Raw genomic sequence first — 21,314 nt, 5'->3', positions numbered from 1 at the left:
ATAAGACAATCCACAAAAGGTGATCATCACTTTCTTATTTCTCAGTTCCACCCAAATAACTTCCTTCCGTTAGAACATGGTGATAAGCTGTTTTCTTGTGCCCTCCTGATTGTGTAGGAACAGTTGGTCGTTGATATGTTTATGCATTGGTGAAGGGAGAGGGGATTTTCAGGATTTTTACAGAGGGACAATGAAGAAATCGCCCTAGTTCCAGAGGGTTGTATTCTCATACAGAGAGAGAGAGAGAGAGCTGATGGTGATTTCAATCTCAGCATCATCTCATGTCTTTGCATCTCACATCAGCCCTCCTGTCAACTGTGCTGACTGAGCCCAACTAGAATGTTTGGTTTGTGATATTGAATAACACCAAAAGTGCAGGTTCAATTCCAACGCTGCATAAGATCACCATGAAGGTCCCATCTTCTCAACCTCGCTCCTCTCCTGAGGCAAGACGACCCTCAGGTTAAATCGCTTCTAGTTGTGTCTCATTAATGAGAGAGCAGCCCAATGCTCAAATGGGGCGATGGTAACTCTACTCAAGGAATATACATCCTGCCAAAGGTGACAAATTTCAACTGGGACCATCCACTACCACTCCCCCTGCAGGTAGCCAGAACCACCCTTCTGACTTGGAGAAAATGAGACAAACTGATGAAAGAAACAAAAATAGCGAACGAACGCATTCTGACGAAAGAGGTTGGCAAACTGTTCAGGTCTTTTTTTTGAGTAAGAAGCAGAAAACCTTCAGGCCATCCTGATGAGAGATGAAAGTGTAGAGAGATTGGACAGCTATGGTGGAGATCGAGGGCCAAAGAGAAAAGCGACCAAGTGTGCAACTAACAAAGCCTCAGAAGCGTCGTGAATGCACGTGTTACTTTCGATTGCCCTCCATTTCCAGAATCCATAATGTTTCCATGCAATCTTTTCCCCCTACGCCTCGAGCCTTCACTTCCTGCCATGACCTTTGTTGTCACTGATTTTGAAAACTAAGCTCAGCTCAGTACGTCCCCTTTATCAATAACATTTGTTGTATCCTTAAAGACATTCAACAGAATCACAAAACAGCATTGATGCTGCCAGATTAACTTGAACTATATCGGATTGTATAATACCTTCCTTCAGTATCCCACCTGACCGATGGTCACTGCTTCCTGCCTCCCTTTTGTAATGCAGGGATTCCACCTCCCATCTTTCACTATTATGGGAGTGAGCTATTAATCACCAGGGAGAGTGATGGTGTCAAGAGTTGGATAGTAAAGTTCTTTCACTGGCTCAATAGCGGTTTCCACATTCTCCATCGGAGGACATGATCTCTTTAGGAGCTGAAAGATTGTGACTGGTGTGTGGCCAAGGCGATGGAAGTGAAACTATATTTATCCAGACATCCAAGATGGCGCTGGAGAACGAAAACACTGCACACTTTGCACTGCCCTCATGTATTCCGATACCTCAGAGGATGTGACAATAAAATTTCTTTCCACTTCTACTTTTAACATCAAGTCCCATGTCAGTCAGATTAACAAAACAGTCACATTAATTAGTCTTTTAGCCAATACACTCATGCATGGCTTGTATTGTGCACATCACATTGAAAGCAATAGCTGGCAATGTCATTAAGTAATTACATAAGGCAATATATAAAACTGGAAACTCAAGTTTTGAAGTACTGACAGTGAGTTTATCTCCACATGACAGGTGATGGGAACCCTTCTCAAACAGATCATACTGAGGCTGCTCTTCACCCATTCGCAATCTCCTTCACATCAGTATTTTTTTGAAATCATACTCTTACATTAACAGCAATGAAATATTGTCAGTTTGAATGTGAAACTACTCGCTCCAGAAATTGCTATGCTCACCTGACACTTGTGTTATCCTTGATGTACGGGGCATTCGGGATTTTGCTGAATTTCTTTGTGCTAGGGTCGTGACCCTTCCTATCCAAGAACACACACGCGCTAAACATCCGAAAATATGTCAAATGTTTACACACCAACAATTTTATTTGCACATTTTTTTCTGAATATTCTGGCAGCCGTAATATTGGCTGTCAAAATGTTTTGTTCACTCATGTTGAATCAATTAATTCAGTGGTCTTGGAGTTCGATGGCTGGACCTGAATTTATTGTCATAGAGTCTCAGAGTCATAGAGATGTACAGCGCAGAAACAGACCCTTCACTCCAACTCGTCCATGCCGAACTAAATATCACAACCTAATCTAGTCTCACTTGCTAGCACCCGGCCCATATCCCTCTAAATCCTTCCTATTCATATAACCAACCATATGCCTTTTAAATTGTACCAGCTCCACCACTTCCTCTCGTATCTCATTCCATACACATACCACTCTCAATGTGAAAACGTTTTCTTAGATCTTTTTATCTTTTACTTCTCACCCTAAACCTATGCCCTCTAGTTCTGGATTCCCCCATCCCAGGGAAAAGACTTTGTGTATTTATCCTATCCATGCCCGTCATGATTTTATAAACCTTTCTAAGGTCATCCCTCAGTCTCTGACGCTTAAGGGAAAACAGACACAGCCTATTCAACCTTTCCCAATAGATAGAATCCTCCAACCCTGGCAACATTCCTGTAAGTTATTCTGAACCCTTTCAAGTTTCATGAAATCCTTCCGAGAGAAAGGAGAACAGAATTGATGCAATATTCCACAAGTGGCAAAAATCAATGTCCTGTACAGCTTTAACATCACCTCCCAATTCCTATAACTCTGACCATTAAAGGACAGCATACCAAATGCCTTCTTCACTGTGCTTTCTACCTGTGACTCCACTTTCAAGGAGCTATGAACCTGCACTCCAAAGTGTCTTTGTTTAGCAACACTCCCTAGGACCTTACCATTAAGTGTATAAGACCTGCTAAGATTTGCTTTCCCAAAATGTAGCATCTCGCATTTATCTGAATTAAACTCCATCTGCCACTTCTCAGCCCATTGGCCACCTAATCAAGATCTCGTTGTAATCTGAGGTAACCTTCTTCGCTGTACACTACACCTCCAATTTTGGTGTCATCTGCAAACTTACTAACTGTACCTCTTATGTTCACATCCAAATCATTTATGTAAATGACAAAAAGTAGGGGACCCAGCACCGATCCTTGTGGCACCCAACTGGTCACAGGCCTCCAGTCTGAAAAACAACCCTCCACCACCACCCTCTGTCTTCTACCTGCGAGCCAGTTCTGTATCCAAATGGTTAGTTCTCCCTGTATTCCGTGAGATCTAACCTTGCTAATCAGTCTCCCAGGGTTTACCTTGTTGAATACCTTGCTGAAGTCCAGATAGATCACATCCACCAATCTGTCCTCATCAATTATCTTTGTTACTTCAAAAGCTCAATCAAGTTTGTGAGACATGATTTCCCACGCACAAAGGTATGTTGATTATCTCTAATTAGTCCTTGCCTTTCGAAATACATGTACATCTTGACCCTGAGGATTCCCTCCAATAACCTGCCCACCACCGACGTCAGGTTCCCGGTCTGTAATTCCATGGCTTGTCCTTACCAGCATTCTTCAACAGTGGCACCACGTTTGCCAACCTCCAGTCTTCCATACCCTCACCTGTGACTATCGATGATACAAATATCTCATCAAGGGTCCCAGCAATCACTTCTCTACCTTCCCACAGAGTCCTAGTGTACAACTGATCAGGTCCTGGGGATTTATCCATCTTCATGCGTTTCAAGATATCCAGCATTTCCTCCTCTGTAATATGGACATTTTACAAGATTTCAGCATCTATTTTTCTTCATCCAATATCATCCATGTCCTTCTCCACAGCTAGCACTAACGCAAATATTCGTTTAGTATCTCCTCCATCTCCTGCAGCTCCACACAAAAGTCGCATTGCTGATCTTTGAGGGGCCCTATTCTATTCCTAGTTACGGTTTTGTCTGTAATATATTTGTAAAATCCCTTTGGATTCTCCTTAACTCTATTTGCCAATTCTATCTCTTGACTCTTTTTTGCCCTCCTGATTTCCTTCTTAAGTATACTCTTGTTGCGTTAATATTCTTCTAAATATTCACCTCGATTTATTCTGTCTATTCCTGACACACACTTCCTTCTTTTTTTGAACCAAACCCTCAATTTCTTTAGTCATCCAGTATTCCCTATACCTGCCAACCATTTCTTTCACCCTAACAGGAATATACTTTCTCTGGATTCTTGTTATCTCATTTCTGAAGGCATTCCATTGTCCAGCAGTACCTTGACTTCTGAACATCTGCCCCAATCAGCTTTTGAAAGTTCTTGCCTAATTGCATCAAAACTAGCTTTCCCCAATTTAGAACTTCAACTTTTAGATCTCGTCTACCCATTTCCATCACTATCGTAAAACTAATAGAATTATGGTTGCAGATCCCGAAGTGCTTCCCCGCTGACATCTCAGTCAGATGCCCTGCCTTATTTCCCAAGAGTAGTACAAGTTTTGTACCTTTTCTTGTAGGTATATCCACTCATTGGATCAGAAATGTTTATTGTGCACACTCAACAAATTTCTCTCCATCTAAACCCTTAATGCTATGTCAGTCCCAGTCTTTGTTTGGAAAGTTAAAATCCCCTATCATAACCACCCTACTTTTCTAAGAGTTAACTCAAATCCCCTGATAAATTTGTTTCTCAATTTCACCCAAATAACGTCTTCCTTAAGAATATGGTGATAAGGTGTTTGCTTGTGCCAGTCTTGATGCGTAGGAACAGTTGGTCGTTAGTATGTTTGTATGTTCGGGAGGAGAGAGGGATTTTTTCAGGAATTTGACAGAGGGACACTGAAGAAATAGCTCTGGTTCCAGAAGGCTGTTCTCTCATACGAACACACACACACACACACACACACAGACACACACAGACACACACACACAGAGTTGGTGAGTTGGTGGTGAGTTTAACCTAAGGATCATCTCATGTCTTCACATCTCACAGCAGCCCTCCTGTCAACTGTGCTAACTGAGCCCCAGCGGGATATTTGGTTTGTGATGTAGAATCACAAGATTGAAGGTTCAATTCCAATACCACATGAGAGCACTTTGAACGTCCCATTTTCTCAACCTCACCCCCTGCCCTGAGGGAAGACTACACTCAGGTTAAAAGCGCTTCGAGTTGTGTCTTGTTAATGAGAGAACAGCCCAACGCACAAATGGAATTATGGTAACTTTACTGAAGGAATACACATCCAAGTTATGATGGTGAGTAGCTGAGGTGATTTTTCTCTGGCATATACTACCTACTCTTGAGGATGGTAGTGCTCGTGGATGCGGACAGTGCTATGTTGGCAGTATTGGTGGATTCTACAGCACATCCAGTTGATGATACACAGCACTGCAACTGAACAGCGATAGTGGATGGACTGCATATTTTGTCGATATAGTGACAAGCAAACTGGCGACTTTGTCGTAAAAGAGAAAGTGCTGGAGAAACTCAGAAGGCCTGGTGCAGTTGGGTCAGGAGAAAGAGAATGAATGTCCCCCCATGACTCCTCTGCAGCACTGTTCTGAAGAAGTGTAACACTGGACTCAAGAAGTTTCTATCCACACATGCTGCCAGGTTTGCTGAATTGCTCCAGAACTTGCCACTTTCCTTTCAGATTTCAAATATCCGCAGAGCTGTGCTTTTTTTATGGCTGTTGCATCATGCTGGTATCCCATTTTCCAATGGTTATTGGGCATCCACTTATCCAGGCATGTGGGCAGTATTCCATCACACCTCTGACCTGTGCCTTGGAGATGATGGTGAGGGTTTCGGAGTCATGAGCTGCATTACTCGCTGCAGTATTCATGTCTTCTGACCTGCTTTCCGGGCCACAGATCTTATATCATGAATTCAGTTCATTGTTAGCTCAATGGTATTTCCCAGGCTGTTGATGGGAGGGGATTCAGCATCAGTAAAGCCATTGAATGGCAAGAGGCGCTTTTTAGATGATTTCTTATTGGAGGTGGCAATTGTATGGCCATTGTGTGGTGAGAATGTTGATTACCCCTTGTCAATCCAGGCCTGGAGTTGCTGGGATCTTGCTGTATTGCGTCATAGAGTGCTTCAGTATCTTAGAAGTTAAGAGTGCTGCTGAACATTGTGCAATTATTAACAAAGACTCAAACTTACAGTCATAGAAATGTACAGTATGGAAACAGACTCTTCAGTCCAACTCATCCATGCCAATCAGATGTCCAAAATTAATCTACTTTCATTTGCCAGCATTTAGACCATGTCACTCTTATCCCTTCATACGCCCATGCATATGCCTTTAGAAGTGTTGTAATTGTACCAGCCCCCACCATTTAGTCTGGCAGTTCATTCCATCCACTCAACACCTTCTGCATGAAAAGGTTGCCCAGTTGGTAGTTTTTAAGTTATTCCCCTCTAATCTTAAATCGATGCTCTCTACCTTTTGACTACTCAACACTATTCATAAGACCACCTAGACCATGCCCCTCATTATTTTGTAAACTTTACTAAACTTCAGCCTCTGACAGTCCAGCGAAAATAACCCCTGCCCATTCAGCCTCTCACTGAAACACAAACACTCCAAACCTGGCGATATCTTTGTAAATTCTTACTGAACCCTTTCAAGTTTAACAACATCTTTCCTGTAGCAGGTAGAGCAGAACTGAATGCTGTATTGCAATAGTGGCGTAACCAATGTCCGATACAAGACCTCTCAAATACTAGATTCAATGCACTGACCAGTAAAAGCATATGTGCCAAATGCATTCTTCACTAAAATGTCCACCTGCAACTCCACCTTCAAGGAACAATGAACCTGTACCCCCAAGGACTCTTTGTGCACAAGATTCCGCTTCGGATTTTGTTGGAAACTGGGAAAGTAATTGTTGGGCCTCTTGTTGAGATATTTGTTCATTAATATTCACAACTGACTTGTCTGAAAACAGGAGGGTGGCTAAGGTGATGCCTCTATTTAAGAAAGGTGGTCGGGAAAAGCCAGACGACAATAGACCGGTGAGCCTGACAGCAGTCGTGGGCAAGTTGTTGGAGGGGGGTTCTCAGGAATAGGGCTTACATGTATTTGGAAAAGCCAGGACTGATTCGGGATAATCAACATGGCTTTGTGCGTGGAAACTCATTCCTTGCTAACTTGAAATGCTTTCATGTTTCAAATTCTCAGGGTGTACAGAAGGGGAGTGCTAAATGTTTGATCATTTGTTGATCTAAACTGTGGAGTAATTCAATGCCTGTCGTTCATAACATGAGGATATACAATTGTGGAGGCAATCGGAGTTGTCGAGGCTCCAACACACAATACCTACGTGTTGCAATCCGTGCCTTAGTTAGGTATCTCCCATTCTTTTGTGGGTGCAGTTGTCTTATGAGAAAATCCAGCCAGTCTGAGTAACCTGTAAAGCAAGTAAAATTAACTACTGTGGACACCCTCCCAAAAAGAAATTGAGTTACATGACCTTGTTTCTGTGAGCAATCTGTTGCTCATTTTTTCCCTAGCTCTTTTAAAAACTGTGAATGGTTCATTTAGAGAAAGCTTTCAATCTTTAGCTGAGATTCTTTAAACTTCACATGACATGGGACAGCAATTATCTTTGTATCATTGCTTATAGTCTGGGCTCAGGCACAGGTAATGTTTGTTCAGTATCTTGAATCTCTTTTTTTTCCCTTTCTCTCCCTTACAGTTTGTCTCATGATTATTGTAATCTTATCTCGGTGCAGGTGTGGTCTTTCTACATGCACTACTCGCTTTCTGGTGGCCATGGCAGTGTCTGATCTACTGTTCCTTGTTTTTCATTTTGTACTCTACAAATTTCCACGTTATTATTATGCACAGTGTTACCTGGACATCACTCCTGTTTGTAGTGTAGTCTGTGTCCTGAGCAGGTTGACCATTGATTGTTCTGTCTGCTTCACCATTGCCTTTTCTTTTGATCGATTTGTCGCCATTTGTTTTCATGAGATGAAATCTCAGTATTGCACAGAGAAAACTGCAACGAGGGTTCTCGCAACAATGTGCATTTTCTTTTCTTTAAAGAACATTCCCAATTACTTTCGATTTAAACCTGGGGTGATTCTCAACAATGTCCCATGGTATTGTTCTACAAGACGCAGTTATTTTAAAGACCATCGTTGGGAAAGTTTTAAATTTTTTGAAAATTTGTTAACACCTCTTTTACCATTAAGTTTTATTCTGTTTATCAACGCTCTGACAGCCAAACATATTTTCGAGGCCATTAAGGTGCGTAAGGGACTGATGGATCAGAGAAAAATGCAGAATGACCCAGAGGTAGAGAGCAGACAGAGTTCTATGATTTTGCTTTTTGCCACATCCAGCAGCTTCATTCTTCTCTGGTTGGGGTATATTTTATTTCGCCTTCGATTCGCTGGTCACTTGGATCCTGCTGCTTTTCCTCTCTTTCTACAAATTATATATATGCTGCGGAACCTAAGTTGTTGCACAAATGCAGTTATTTATGTGGTGATGCAGAAGAAATTCAGAGACCAGTTAAAGTATGCCACGAAATAACCAGTTTTAAAAATAATTCAATTGATGAACAAATCAAGCAACTGAGAGCCAATATTAGTTGCACCAAATAATTTAACAAGGAATCCACGTGAGGTATGGGCCGAAAGGAGAGGGAGGAGCAGCAGCATTTATTCCAGATAATCATAGACATTTTCAGGATGTAAACGTACCCTTCGGTCAAACTCAAGCATGCCGACCAAATATCCGAACATAATCTAGTCCAATTTGCGTGCACTTGGCCCAAATCCCTCTAAACCTTTCTTATTCATTTACTCATCCAGATGCCTCTTAACCGTTGTAATTATACCAGACTCCACCACTTCCTCTGGCAACTCATTCCATACACGCAACACCATCTGCATAGAAATGATGTCCCTTAGATCTCTTTTACATCATTCCCCTCCTAAACCTATGCCCTCTACTTGTCGATATTCCCACCTCAGGGAAAAAAAAAACTTTGTCTATTTACCCTAAACATTCCTCTAATGATTTTATAAACCTTGAGATGGTTACCCATCATCCTCTGATTCCCCAGGGAAAATAGTCACAGCCTATTCGACACCTCCTTATAGCTCAAATCCTCCAAACCTAGCAACGTATTGGAAAGATTTTCTGAAGCTTTCCAAGTTGCATGACATCCTTTCTATAGGAGTGAGAGCAGAACTTTATGCAGAATTCCAAAAGTGGCTAAACCATTGCCCTATACAGTCACAACATGACCTCCCAACTCCTGTTCTCAGTGCACTGACCAATAAAGGAAAGCATACTAAAAGTCTTCTTCACTATCCTATCTACCTGCGACTCCACTTACAAGAAACGATGAACCTGCCCTCCAACGGTCTCTTTTGAGACTGGACCAGATTGGAACTGGTGTTGGGGAATGAGTCAGCCCAGGTGGTAGAAGTTGCTGTGGGGGCATTTCATTGGAAACAGTGACCACAATTCGATACGTTTTAGAATACCCGTAGGCAAAGATGAGAGTGGTCCTAAGGGAAGAGTACTAAATTGGGCCAAGTCCAATTATATCAAAATTAGGCAGGAGATGGCATCCTTAAACACAGGTGAGGTGCTGGAGGACTGGAGGGTTGCTCATGTTGTCCCTCTGTACAAGAAGGGTGGTAGGGTTATTCTGGGTAACCACTGACTAGTGAGCCTGACGTCAGTGGTGGGAAATTTGCTGGACAAGGTACTGAGGGATAGGAACTATTTATATTTAGAAACGAATGGGCTTATCAATGATAGGCAACATGGTTTTGTGCGGGGGAGATCATGTCTTACCAACTTAATAGAGTTCTTTGAGGAAGTGACCAAGTTGATAGATGAAGGAAGAACTGTTGATGTCATACACATGGACTTTAGTAAGGCGTTTGATAAGGTTCCCCATGGTAGACTAATGGAGAAAGTGAAGTCACATGGTATGCAGGGTGTTCTAGCTAGGTGGATAAAGAACTAGCTGAGCAACAGGAGTCAGAGAGTAGTAGTTGAAGGGAGTTTCTCGAAATGGAGAAAGGTGACCAGTGGTGTTCCACAGAGGTCAGTTCTGAGGCCACTGTTGTTTGTGATATACATAAATGATCTGGAAGAGGGCACTGTTGGTATAATCAGCAAGTTTGCAGATGACACAAAGATTGGTGGAGTAGCAAAAGCATAAGGGACTGTCAAAGAATACAGGAAAATATATATAGACTGGCGAGTTGGGCAGAGAAGTGGCAGGTGGAATTCAATCCAGGCAAATGTGAGGTGATGCATTTTGACAAGTCTAATTCGAGAGAGAATTACACAGTGAACGGAAGAGCCTTGGGAATAGTTGATGAGCAGAGAGATCTGGGAGTGCAGATCCATTTTACCCTGAAGGTGGCTGCACAGGTGGACAGAGTGGTCAAGAAGGCATATGGTATTAGATTAGATTAGATTTCCTACAGTGTGGAAACAGGTCTTTCGACTCAACAAGTCCACTCCAACCCTCTGAAGAGTAACCCACCCAGACCCATTTCCCTCTGACTAACGCACCTAACCTATGGGCAATTTAGCATGACCAATTCACCTGACCTGCACATCTTTGGATTGTGGGAGGAAACAGGAGCACCCGGAGGAAACCCACGCGGACACGGGGAGAACGTGCAAACTCCACACAGACAGTCGCCCAAGGCTGGAATTGAACTTGGCACCCTGGTGCTGTGAGGCAGCAATGCGAACCATTGAACCACCGTGCTGCTCCCAAAATGGCTTCTTCATTGCTAAATTAGATTGCAAAGTAACAGTTAATTCTAAATTGCAACTCGAGACAAAATGGTTCCCTGCGCCTACGTGCTTGCCATATGCTTGCCTTCATCGGACGGGGTGATGATCAGTGGACTTCTCGATTCGACAATTGGTCAATAAACACACCTGTAAATGACTCTTTGTTTAACATGCAAACAATCATTTATTGTATGTTACAGCGCTGGGTTGGCAGACTCTGATTCACCCAGCAGTATGAAAACTTCTTGGCAATCAAAAGAATCCAACAACCTTACAGAGTCTGCATGAGGTTTATATACATTATTCATCATCAGACATGGAACGTAATTGCATAGTAACAACCAATCAATACATGATATCACTTCATGGGTAGTTGCTTGAACTAATGATATTGATTAAGTCATAATGGTTTATGTCACCTTTACAAAGATTCGCAGCTGGCAAAATGTGGTTTAGTATTTCCTCTATGAGGACTCGCAGCTAGCAAGTGTGGTTCGTATTTCCTCATCTTATCCATCTACTGCTTCATGCTGATGGCATTAGTGGTTAGTTATTTATATAGCTTTAGGGACTAGCTGTACGTGGTCATGTAGATGCATGGAACCATTTTGTCTCGAGTTGCAATTTAGAACTAACTGTTACTTTGCAATCTAATTTCGCAATACAGAAGCCACTTTGTGCCACTCCTTTAACCATTTTGTCCTACCTTCCCAGAGGCCCATATCCTCAGGGGTATTGAGTAAAGGAACTGGCAGGTCATGTTAAATTTGTACACGATGTTGCTTTGGCCACATTGAGAATACAGTTCTGGTCGCCACATTACCAAAAGAAAGTGGACGCTTTGGAGAGGGTGCGGAGAAGTTTCACGAGGATGTTGCCCGGTATGGAAGGTGCAATCTATGAAGACAGATTGAATAGGTTTGGCTTGTTTTCATGAGAAAAAAAAGGAGATTGAGGGAGGACCTGATTGAGGTTTGCAAAATCATGAAGTGTAGAGACAGGGTAGATAGAAAAAAGCTTTTTCCCGGAATTAGGATACAATAACAAGAGGTCACGCTTTCAAGGTGTGAGGTGAAAAGTTGAAGGGGGATACATGCGGCAAATACTTTACACAGAGGGCGGTGGGTGTCTGGAACACGTTGCCAGCAGAGGTGGTAGAGGCAGGCACAGTAGATTCATTTAAGGTGGGTCTGGACAGATGTATGAGTAGGTGGGGAGAAGAGGAATAAAGATGCTGAAGAATTGGGCTACAGGTTTAGACAGTAGATTTGGATCAGCTCAGGCTTGGAGAGCCGAAGGGCCTGTTCCTGAGCTGCAAATTTTCTTTGTTCTCAACCCCTGTTTGATCCATTAAAATCACTAACCCTACTGAAGCAACCCCCTGGAGCAGGGACTGCCCCTAATGGGAATGAATGAGTATGAGAGACCATTAAAGAGCTGGGACAAATCAAAATGGTGACCATCACATCTGTAATCTCACTAGATCCTTTCTTAACTTCTGTTCATATCTCTCTAATTTTTCTTCTTTTCTCTCTGTATCTCCCTTTGTCTCTGTCTCTCACTCTCTCCATCTCACTCTATCAATGCTTTTCTCTGTTAAACTCTCTTTCTCTCTATCTCTCTCTCTCTGTCTTTCTTTCTCTCACTGACAGCCTCTCCTTTTGTCTTTTTTTATCTCTTACATATTTTTTCTCGCTTTGTGCATGTTCTTTCCCACTCTCTTTCTTTCTTGTGCTCTCGCTTTCTCTCCATCTCTTTCATTTCTTCTGTATTTTTGTCTTTCAATCCTGAAATTGCCAGCACCTCCCCTTTCAATGTTGTACAACTCCCACTCCAGCAAACTTTGCACTCTCCCACACTTAGCACCTCCCCACGATGGCCCATGTCGACTTGCTATGCACTGTGTAGCTTCATCTCCGCTGAACTTCTCCCACTATAGTTTCCCTTCACACAGCTAATGTATATAAAAACCCCTCTGTACGTCCATTGTTCACAATATCTTTCCCTCACGCCAATTCCCAGTACCTGGGGTGGAGAACAAATTAAGCACATGCAGAGACTAATCTGTCCTTTCACTCCCTACTGTAATGTCATAGAGTCACAGTGTCACAGCGGACAAATATAGATTCTTCAGTCCAACCAATCCACACCAACCAGGTTACAAAACTAAACTCGTCCCACCTCCTTGTCCTTGGCTCATAGATGTCCAAACCTTTCCTATTCACTGTGACGATGCTGCTCCATCGACACGGTTATCTTGTCCTTGGAATTTTTTTTCAAGAGGGATTGTAAAGGCAGAGGTTCTGATATGTCTGGAAATATCTACTTGAAAAAGCTTTAAGACTTCTATTGAAAATAAATCTTGCACAATGAAAATGGGGTGGTCCGTTCTCTCAGTTCAGGGTTTTTTGAGGTTTGGCTTGAATTTGATTTGGTTTTTGCAAGCAGTCTGTTGAAAGCTGCTGGTCAAGTTTCAGCTGCAGGCACGGAGAAACAGCTGCTGGGAAAAAAGGAGACTCCATGCTGGACCTTTATCTCTCTCCTGTAAGAAACTGTCTGTGAATTTAACCGTTTGCCAAGGGGATGTTATGGGATATTGCAGGAAATCGGAACAGCTCTTTGTTAAGTTGCGTTTTTGTGTCGGTTGGGGGTTTTCAAATAATTAGGTTATTCTAAAGTGAAGTTTCTTTTCTTTGTGTGTAAATAAATTCTGCTTTGCTTAAAACCGAATGGCTTGACCAGTTGCGTCGCTTCTGGACTATTCACCTTACATCTGCTTAAAACAACGAGAAAAGTTAGGGCCTGGGCTACCTTTTTGAATTGATTTACGGGGGTCTGACCTGGTCCATCCTATTCACAAACGTATTCAAATGTCTTTAATCATCGTAACTCTACTTGCATCCACTACTTTCAGGCTGTCTGCCTGGCCTCACACTCATTCTTGAAACATTTGGATAACAAGACTATCTCTGTCAGGCTCATAATCATTGACTAAAACTTGATACACTATAATTCCAACCAAATTAATATTCAAACTCCAAGACCCGGGTCTCTGCTCTGTTCTCTGTGACTGGATTCTCGACTTCCTCACCCACAGAACAAAATTGGTGAGAACAGGTAACAGCACCTCCTCCAGTGGCACAGTGGTTAGCACTGCTGCCTCACAGCGCCGGAGACCCGGGTTCAATTCCCGCCTCAAGTTTGCACATTCTCCCCGTGTCTGCGTGGGTTTCCTCCGGGTGCTCCGGTTTCCTTCCACAGTCCAAAAATGTGCAGGTCAGGTGAATTGGCCGTGCGAAACTGCCCGTAGTGTTAGGTGACGGGGTAAATGTAGGGGAATGGGTCTGGGTGGGTTGCGCTTCGGCGGGTCGGTGTGGACTTGTTGGGCCGAAGGGCCTGTTTCCACACTGTAAGTAATCTAATCCTCAAGATGGCAGCCTGCAAATCTGTTCACTCAGCAGCTTTCTATAATCCCTTCACACTCATGACTGTGTGGTCAAATTTCATTCTAACTCCATTGGCAACTTCACTGATGACACCGCCGTTGTAGGCTGGATTTTAAACAATGACAAGACAGAATGCCAGAAAGAGATGAGGTGATTGGTGGTGAGGTGTCAAGACAGCAACCTCTACCTCAACGTCAGCGAATTGAAAGAGCTGGCCATTGACTTCAGAACATTGAGAGGAGGTGTGCCTCTGTCTGCATCAATAGAGCTGAGGTGCAGGTAGTCTAGTGCATCTCGTTCCAAAGAGTAACGATCACGAACAATCTGTCCTCGTCCACCACATTGACGTGACAGTTCAGAAAGCACAACAATGCCTCTAGTTCTGAAGGAGGCTAAGGCAATTTAGCATGTCCATGAAGACTCTTTCCACTTTTTGTAGATGCACCACAGAAAGCCTTGTATCCTGATCCATCACGGCTTGGTATGGCAGGTGCTCTTCCCAGGGTCATAAGAAATTACAGAGGGTTGTAAACACAGTCCATCATTCAAGCCAACCTTCCAACCATTGACTTATAGAGTCATAGAGCTGTACAGCATGGAAACAGACTCTTCAGTTCCATGCTGACCAGATGTTCTAAGTTAATGTAGCCCCATTTGCCAGCATTGGACCCATATCCATCTAAACCCTTCTTATTACTATACCCATCCAGATGTCTGTTAAGTTTTGTTATTGAGCCAATCTCCACCAAATCCTCTGACAGTCCATTCAAGACACGCACCATTCTCTGGGTGAAAAGTTGATCCTTACGTCTATTTTGAATCTTTCCCCTCCCAACTTAAAACTATGACACCCGGTTTTGGATATCCCCTGCCCCAGCGAAAAGACCTTGGCTATTCACCCTATCCATGCCCCTCCCGATTTTATAAACTTCGATAAGGTCACCCCTCAGTCTCTGATGCTCCACAGGAAATAGCCTCAGGCCATTCAGCCTGCTCCCAAAAGCTCAAGTGCTTGAGTTTCCTCGCTGCCTTGGGAGAAAGCCCATGGAATGGAAGACCCCTCTACTTCAGTCATGATCTCTTCCAATTTTGCCATCAAGGAGACGATGCATGAAGCAACAGATTCAAGGACAGCTTCTTCCCTGCTGTTGCTAGAATACTGAATGGAAATTTCAAATTTAATATTGATCTAACTCTCTGTGCACTTTCTCAGCAACTGTAACATTATATTCCTTGCTCTGTTGTATTACGCTTATGAACTTTAGATAGTATCATCTGCCTGTATTGCATGCAACAAAAAACATTTCAATGTACTGAGGGTAATGAAACAAGAATAGGTCAAAACACTTTCTCTGGCAGTTCATTCCAAATGCGAACCGCTCTCTGTGTAAAAAACGTTGCCCCTTGTCCTTTTTTTATATCTTTTTCCTCTCAACGTAATGATAAACCCCCAGTTTTGAACTCCACCATCCTGGGCGGGGGCGGGGGGGGGGGGGATCTCGTCTTTCTCATTATGAATTACCCTCATGGTTTTATAATCCTCAATAACGTCACCCCTCAACCTACAATGCTTCAGTGAAAGCAGTCCAAATCTTATCAAGTCTGTTTGCGTTTTGAAGTCCTCCTTTCCTGGCATCATCTTGGGTAATCTTTCATGAACTCTCTCCATTTTAATAATATCCTTCCGATAACAGGGTGACTGGAATGTAAACATTAATCTAGAAGCTGCCTCACCAACATCCTGCAGAACCTCAACAAATGCCCCAACTCCGAAACAGAGACATGATGCTGGCATGAGGAAAGGCATTACCATCTCATCCACAAATGGAAGGGGGTACGACAGCAGACTGACCCCACTGTGTCTCTGTCACTGTCCCAGCGCAGAGCATACTGACCCCACTGTGTCTCTGTCACTGCCTATTCAGCCTCTCCCTGTAGCTCAAATCTTCCAACCCTGGCAACATCTTGAAAACCTTTTCTGAGCCCTTTCAAGTATCACAACATCCTTCTGATAGGAACGAGACCAGAATTGCATGCAATATTCCAAACTGGCCAAACCAACGCCCTGTACAACTATAATATGACCTCCCAACTCCTCTACTCAGTGCTCTGGCCAATAAAGTTAAAATTTACACAACATTGGGTTATAGTCCAACAGGTCTGTTTGGAAGCTTCAGCTTTCAGAGCGCTGATCCTTTATCAGGTGGTTGTCTTCTTCCTCAGGCATGAAAAGATTTTGTATGACAGTGAATAACCTCGCCAATTTTTATAGGTGTGCCACCGAGAGCATTCTATCTGGATGTTTCACTACCTGGTAAGGTAACCTTACCATTCAAGATTGGAGACGGTTACAGAGAGTGGTGAACCTGGCCTGGGCAATCACAAAGGCCAACCTCCCATCCATAGAATCCATCGGCCAGGCCCACTGTCAGGGAAAGGCAGCCAGCATTCTCAAAGATCCATCCCACCCTGGCAATGTTTTTCTACAACCTCTGCCATCGGGGAGAAGGTACAGAAGCCTGAACACAAGCACCAGCCGGTTTCAAAACAGTTTGTATCCTACTGTTGTTAGAATACTGAACGGACTCAAACTCTTAGCATTCGCCTGCACCTTTTTTTTTGTTTTTGCTGCTGTTTACCTACTATTTACTTACGTATGCTATTTAACTATGTAATCTGCCTGTACTGCTTGCAAAACAAAGCTTTTCACTGTGCCTCAGCACATGTTGACAATAAATTCAATTCAATTCAAATAAACCTGTTGTGACTATAACCTGGTGTAGTATGATTTTCAACTTTGTACACCCCAGTCCGATACCAGCACCTCCAAATCCTGACCAATAAAGGAAAACATACCAAATGCCTTCTGCATTATCCTATCTACCCGTGACTCTACTTTCAATGATATATGAACCTGCACACCAAGGTCTCTGTGCAGCAACAGTCCCTAGGACCTTACCATTAAGTGTACAAGTCCTGCTAAGATGTTTATCTCTACATCATATTAGTGAACTGACAGCAAGTAGCTTCTTAGCTTAGTCCCCAAATTGATTTGTCAGAACCATTTTAATATTCAAAACTAATGGTGACAGTCAGAGTTCAGAGACACCAAGAGTGCCTTGTCAGTTGGCACCACTCTGCCTGAAAATGGAGTCAGCTTTCTGATCAACTGCTATGACAAAAAGAAAACCTTAGTATTGTGCCAGAAAAAATGAAAGCAACCTCTGTTCACATTTGACTGCGGAGCCTCATACCAGATAAGTGTTCTCGCATTCACCTTCTCACCATTTCCTTAATACCTGGTAAATGTTTTCGTCTAAAACCGCTTGCTTTTCTTGTTTGTCTGGGTTCGAAAGAACATATATTTTAACCATACTAAGAATGTTTCTTTTAACCATTCTCTACTATATATGTATGAACAGAAGGATTAAATTTTAGTCGGCACTGTAAAAGTCCTGTGCTGATTAATCTGCTGTTTTTCTTCAATAAACAATAATCACCATTTCTCTCTCGATGGATTATATTTCTCACCCTGTTCACTTCAGACACCGATTATGACTTGAGAGAAAAATGCGACAAAGTCGTGCAAGTTAGAATTTCAATTTTGTCAAATCATTAGATTACATTAGATTCCCTACAGTGTGGAAACAGGCCCTTCGGGCCCTACAAGTCCACACCGACCCTCCAAAGAGTAACCCACCCAGATGCATTTCCCTCTGACTAATACACCTAACACTATGGGCAATTTGGAATGGCCAATTCACCTGACCTGCACATCTTTGGACTGTGGGAGGAAACCAGAGCAACCAGAAGAAACCCACGCAGACACGGGGAGAATGCGCAAACTCCACACAGACCAGTCGCCCAAGGCTAGAATTGAACCTGGGACCCTGGTGCCCTGAGGTAGCAGTGCGAATCCCTGAGCCATCGTGCCACCCCGTGGATTATGTTTCTCATATTATTCACTTCAGACACCGATTATGACTTGAGAGAAAAAAGTGACAAAATAGTGCAAGTTAAAATTTCACTTCTGTCAAATCATTAAGCTTCTTGCCTGGAACTCCTGCAAATACACTTTACACAAAACTACTGCAACCACTCCCTATCTCTCACTGTCTAATCTCACTGGAGGCAGGAGGTGGGGAAAGCTCCATCTGCCCTGGGTCTGTCACTATCTGATCAAAATACACAGAATATTTATGGTGCAGAAGGAGGCTGTTCGGTCCATCGTGCCCATGCCAGCACTATTACTTAGTTCAGTTCTATAATCTAGTTCCAATCTCTTCCCCTTTACCCAAACCTTGGGATATCAGAAAAAAAACCATTGGTCCCAATATTGATCCCACCAGTAACTTCAATTCAAATCTTCCTCCAACCATGAAATCTCTTTTGACTGTGGGATGTAGGTAAAGTAGTGTTACTTCTGCAATTATAATTATTTATACAAAGTAAATGAACTCACACCAGTGTATAATTGTTTCAGCCAAGAGCTGAGTCAACAAGAATGGAAACTATGTGGAGGAAATACATAATTGTTTTTGTATTAGCTAAAATTGTATGCAAGAATGAAACGTGACTGCAAAACAATGGTAGATATTAGTGGGCGGCAAGGTGGCACAGTGGTTAGCACTGCTGCCTCACAGCGCCACAGACCCGGGTTCAATTCCCACCTCACGCGACTGTGTGGAGTTTGCACATTCTCCCCGTGTCTGCGTGGGTTTCCTCCGGGTGCTTCGGTTTCCTCCTACAGTCCAAAGATGTGCAGGTCAGGTGAATTGGCCGTGCTAAATTGTCCGTAGTGTTCGGTAAGGTTAGGTAAATGTAGGGGTATGGGTGGTTTGCGGGTTGGTGTGGACCTGTTGGGCCGAAGGGCCTGTTTCCACACGTAAAGTAATCTAAATTACAGATGAATAGATAAGATGCTGTGAGGGGAGGAAGTTAAGCTAGATACGCCTGTACAAACAATTGGTATAAACATCTGTTTCCCACTTTTTACAGAAACACAGGAACAAACCCCAATTAAAAGGGTCATAAGGATCAGTACGGTAGGGGAAGGCACAGATGGAGGGAGTAGATAATGGTGAAGGAAGAATATGCCTAACAATGACCCACAGCGGGATGAGGTCAAATGGCCTTGTGAGGCCAGAAATAAGCATTTTGTCACAGACAAGGATGGATAAGGCAAGAGATAAACAGGAGGAATGGGGCCAGTCTTAGGGAAGTGGAGGATGTAAACAGGGGAGGAGCAATGAAAAATAGAAACCAAATTACATAAATCTTGTGTATTAGTTGAATTCAGTGTGTGTGTCCCTTGCCTTGTAGACAGTGGACATCACACCCTCTTGCAAGAATAAAATATATGACATTACTGATTCAGATTTTGTCTCGGACTGAAATTATTGAAGTATGTGAGCGTTGTTTCTCACATGACCATTACTGTCTTTCCTACCACTCAGTCAGTTTTGTATCCATGTTGCCACTGACTCTCACTCCATGACCTATAACCTTCCTCAAGTTTGTTGTCTTGCACCTTCTGGAAATCCATGCATACCACATCAGTAGCATTGCTCTCATCAACCCGCATGCGCAGTGCCAAGCTCGGAGCCACCACTCCCCAGGGTTTCTGCGGGTTTGAATGCCCCGCATGCGCAGTGCCAATCCCCGAGAGAGCACTCCCCAGGGTTTCTGCGGGTTTGAATGTCCCGCATGCGCAGTGCCAAGCCGCGAGACACCATGCCCCGGGTTTCCCGCGTGTTGCGGGATTGAATGTCCCGCATGCGCGGTGACAAGCCCCCGAGCCGCCCCTCCCCGGGGCTCCTGCGTGTTGCGGGATTGAAGGCCCCGCATGCGCAGGGACAAGCCCCCGAGCAGCCCCTCCCCGGGGCTCCTGCGTGTTGCGGGATTGAACGTCCCGCATGCGTGGTGACAAGCCCCCGTTTGGGCCTAATGCTGGCAAATGGGACTCAATCAGGTTCAGGTATCTGGTCAGCATGGACGAGTTGGGCCGAAGGGTCTGCTTCACTTCTGTAAAATTTGAGCGAGGACATACTGTCAGAACAATGTAGAGACAGCTCAACACTGATTCTGAGTGCTGTACCTGTCTTGGGAGCACTTGATGCTGACACTAGGGAGAATTGGGGGATATTGCGTTAGGGTAATGTATATGAATCTCTACTCTGTGTCTAATTGGGTGCTGTACGTGACGTAGTATAAAGTGCTACTGTCAGAAATTAAATATACCAGACAACAGAGAGAGTTTGACACTTTATTTGTCACAGGACAATTCATATATTATCCCGAGCACAAAGGGACACAGAGTCATGGCTTCATACTCGCCAGCTTTGCACATTGGGTTCACCAGGTCAAAGTTGCTGATCGTTGAAGTGAAGCCTGTCGCTGATATTTAACCAGGATGTCCTTCACCCTGCTAGCTTTCAAATTCAGTTCCAGCAGGAAGACACTGCATTTTCCAATCTGAAATGTATTCAGTGAGGTAGCATTCACAAACCTCAGGCATAGAAAATATCGAAGAATTCTAGACTCTTTGAGAAACTTGTCTTCACTTCATCTCAATCCCACATCAGGTGCTTCGGAGCAGGAATGCTGACTGATTTGCCTCAGCTCTCTCTCTGACCCGGGGATCACTGGAGAGTGAGCAGGAGCAGGAACGCTGACTGATTTGCCCAAGATCTCTCTCTAAACCAGGGGATCACTGGACAGTGATCAGGAGCAGGAACCCTGACTGATTTGCCCCAGCTCTCTCTCTAACCCAGGGGATCACTGGACAGTGATAAGGAGTGCTGACTGATTTCCACCCTGCCTCTAACACAGGAATCTCTGGAAAGTAATCAGGAGCAGGAATCCTGGTCCATCCCCTATCTCTAACCCATGGGATGACTGGACAGTAATCAGGGTCAGTCCAAAGATGTGCGGATGAGGTGGGTGACCAGGCTGAATTTATCGTAGTAGGTGGATTAACCATGCACCCTCCTCAAGAATTATTAGCTTTGTTTGTAACCGATGGTGGAATTTCACAGTCCGTACACAGCCTGCTCTGATGTATTGTATAAGGCCCCGTGATTAGAAAGTCTCTGATGTCCCTTTATGGTGGAACTTCTTTCTGTGA

At 43.6% G+C, this 21,314-nt stretch overlaps 1 pseudogene; it reads right to left on the bottom strand.

The window, feature by feature from the left end:
- The window catches only part of LOC148138303 (uncharacterized), a 66,025-nt pseudogene extending 45,845 nt beyond the window's left edge, over positions 1 to 20,180 (bottom strand).
- Between the last annotated feature and the right edge of the window lie 1,134 nt (positions 20,181 to 21,314).

Source organism: Chiloscyllium plagiosum, unplaced genomic scaffold, assembly GCF_037043375.1.
Source record: "Chiloscyllium plagiosum isolate Xiang-an unplaced genomic scaffold, Cpla_swu_hap1 HiC_scaffold_40, whole genome shotgun sequence".
In the NCBI taxonomy this organism is placed as follows: Eukaryota; Metazoa; Chordata; class Chondrichthyes; order Orectolobiformes; family Hemiscylliidae; genus Chiloscyllium; species Chiloscyllium plagiosum.
This window is presented reverse-complemented; position numbering and strand designations above follow the sequence as displayed.